General features: G+C 46.3%; 1 long non-coding RNA gene across 1 annotated transcript; it reads right to left on the reverse strand.

The window, feature by feature from the left end:
- Window positions 1–461: 461 nt before the first annotated feature.
- Window positions 462–1,803, reverse strand: LOC119088182. Its single transcript, XR_005091778.1, has 2 exons — window positions 1,552–1,803; window positions 462–773 (listed from the first exon to the last, which is right to left on the reverse strand). It is a non-coding gene; the product is annotated as an uncharacterized LOC119088182 (long non-coding RNA).
- Window positions 1,804–3,403: the final 1,600 nt, after the last annotated feature.

The following is a 3,403-nucleotide window of genomic DNA, read 5'->3' on the forward strand; positions in this document are numbered from 1 at the left end:
ATGTGCCACCATACTCCAGAGCAGATATTTTAAGTCAAATATTAGTGTTTTCTTCTATCTCTAGATTTCTGTGTCAAATCTAAACTTATTGTGTGAATTATGTAAAGTAGATTTGGTTTGCAATTCAGGGACATTTTATAACCAATAGATGCCAAGTGCTACATATATGGCCAGTATAGACAACAATCAAATGTTTAAATTAGTTTTTTAAAACACCTTCTTATTTTCTCCACCCCATCATTATTATACTCAACTATACTAAAAAAGAGGGGTTTTGTTTGTTTGTTTTAAAAAGCAGTGACGATATTACACAGATTTTGCAAGGGAGAAAGAGAACATCACCATGGTGATGTCTGTATCCTTCACTGTTGCTGTGGTGGTGGTCAAACCATCACAGGCAGCTTCCAAACAGTTTTGTGGTTTTTGAAGTTTCTAGTACAGAGTTAGGACACACTCAGGAATTTGGAACTTTCTTTTATTCACATAAAGGCAAAAAGAACACTGGCCAAAGAACACATTGTGTAATTGCCAAATTAGTCACAAGATAGGTATGGAAAGCCATTGCAAACTCCAGCAGGAATGGCGAAACTGACCACGTGAGTGAAATTTTGCGCTATGAATCTTCATATGACAGTTCCCTGGAGAGTGAAGTATCTTCTTCCTGAGACATTTTCACCTCAGGGTTTGTGACGTCTGTCTGGGGGGTGGGGTGGAGGGGGTGTCCATCTTCCTGTCTCTCCCAGAGACAAATGCTGAGGGAAGAAGGGATTGCCCTAGAGAGAAGACCACAGGCGGGTGAGACACCACTGCTCCACAAAGAGCTTTCAAGTATCAATCGGTGACAGAGGATGTGGTGTTCTCATCCCACTAGTTCAAAGAACTGGGTGGTGCAAGAGCGTGAATCATCTCTTTTGGGGAAAGGACAGGGTGTCATTCTTTCATCTCGTAGGTTCATGCACCAGAACGTACCCTAGGTAGTTTCTATCTAACAGGACAGAAAACTGTAACTAGGCAACTAGTAGAAACAGATGTGTATAAATAAAGCCTCCAACTGGATTAGCCATTTGAACTGATATTTATAAATGGTTTGCACCTTACAGAACAAAGAGGACAGTCACCATTTTTCAACAAAAATCCAGAGCCATCAAAGATTTTTTTAAATGAACTGCTTTTTATTAATGCAAGTGCAAGAAAAACAAACAAAAACAACAACAACAACAACAACAACAACAACAACAACAAAAAACCCCGAAGAAAATACTAAGTTAGAGCCTGTTACAAGGTATCGATTCCAGGTTCGTGCATAAGAGTTCACAAACAGCTAATTACTTCAAATGTATCACATCTATTACACATAGTTAGACACACAAATTCAAATACACACAATCTAAGCAAATGTATGTATGGTCTGGGGAGGCGTTAGCTGGTTTGGTTTTTGAGACAAGTTCTCACCCAGAATTTGCTAAGTCACTTTCAGTGATCCTCCCACCTCTGCGCCCCAAGAGATCACAAGCATGCTCCCCCCTTCCCCATAAAGTTATTATCACTGACCCGTCCATAAGTTGCATATAAAAATGATGTGACAGAGAGGGACAGAGAGACACTGCTGGACTCGGATGTCAAGCAGCAACGATGATTTATTTTTTCTGAGGTATGTAGATTCCTTTAACTCTCAAGTTCCTCCTTAGTTGAGGAAGTGGGAAGCAGAGTGGCCTGAGTAAGACACGCCCATCCTGCCCACCAAGGCTACTTAATCTTCTGCTGTGTAGGTACGTGGGTGATGGGACACCACAACAGCACTTCCCCCTAGCTGCTAGCTCTGGCATCATTAGAGGTTGAGGGCCGGTGTGGGTGGGCGGAAGGGCGGGGAGTGGGGAGAAGGGGTGGTAGGGAGTGGGGAGGCCGGAGGGCGGCGTATGTGGGGGCTGCGGGGAATGGAGGGGCGGGGAATGGGGGCGGGGAATAGGGGGTGGGAGGGCGGGGAATGGAGGGGAAGGAGCGGTGTTCTGAAGTTTCCCTTGCCTGCAGGTGTGGCTCTTATCTCTAAATCTGAGCCTGGCTGCTGTCGTCAGGAATGCTACTTCCTTGCATTCTGGCCCCTGAGATCCCCCGCACCCAGCGCACCTGGCGGGGCCCAGCAACCCACCCATTCTCTATAGTAGGGAAGGGGCTGGTGGTGCTGATTTAACAAATCTGAGTCATTTCCTGGTCGTTGCTTAGACACTTCGACTCTGCTCCAGGGCAGGACATCACCCAGCGGAATCAAGAGCATTTTTTCCGACTCCGTCATCAAAACCCATACAGTTTCCTGCCCCCAGCCAGCTCTCTTTAACGATTCCCAACAGTGGCGCAGAGCATCCACTAGGCTCAAGTCTACTGTCCACCCGGCCGGACCCTCACTGGTACCCCAGTCTCAGGATGCCTGCATCCCATCCGCCGCACACTCTCATAGTCCACTGAACTGACACCCAATGTCTGCGCAGTAAAAATATACTAAGTAAGTAATTTTCCCATGTGCGCACTATGGTCCTTTTCAGTTCGCTTTTTTGGGGGGCGTAGGGGGGGTGGGGGCTGCCGCTGGAATCGGTAAACTAGGGTGGCATTTAATTTACAGGAATCTGGATTAAAGGCGTGTGCCACCTGCCCTACGTTTACACTGAAAATTCAAACTGCTTAGCTCTAGACCAGTGTTTGATTTTCTCTCTTCCAGTAGGCCACGCCCGCCAAACCACAAGGAGAGGCACTAATAACTATGCAATCAAAAATAAAATACATCTTTAAGAAATGCTAACTGGGAAATGGCAGACCGTTCCAGCAACCCGGGGCTAAGAAACAGGTAATTCCTGTTCGCTGGCTTTTTGCCTTAGCTCTGCATCATGAGATGACTAAGAAACCGGATTCCCACCAAGTCCTGAGACCAACAGGAAAGAATGAGAGCTCCTGGACAGGCTGGGAAACTCGGGAGGGAGGCAGCCTGCCTCAGACAGTGCCCAGAGGCCACTGCTCCACAAGTGTCTCCTCAAGGTGAGACAAGCATGCCTAAACACTATTGTTCCGTGCCTGGCTTTCCAAGCAGACATGCTGGCTTGCAAACCTAAGAAGGGACTTATTTTCCTTCCCCTAAAGCACTAACCCTTGAGGGGCAATTTTGCAGAATCTCAAAATTCCCAACACTCAAATGCTGGAAGCCACTGGTATTTGATCTGGTAGGTTTTCCTCGGTGATGTCTAGGCATATAAATGATCTGGAGCATTTCTTGGGAATGCAGCCACTATTAAAGCATCCATTCACCTACCAAGTACTTCTGTGTTTTAGTGATCCTTTTGAAAAAGGGACTAGAGAGGTTTCCCACTGGTTATGAGCACTTGCTGCTTTTCCAGAGGACCTGGTTCAGCACCCACAA

This window comes from Peromyscus leucopus, chromosome 6 (genome assembly GCF_004664715.2).
Source record: "Peromyscus leucopus breed LL Stock chromosome 6, UCI_PerLeu_2.1, whole genome shotgun sequence".
Taxonomy (NCBI): Eukaryota; Metazoa; Chordata; class Mammalia; order Rodentia; family Cricetidae; genus Peromyscus; species Peromyscus leucopus.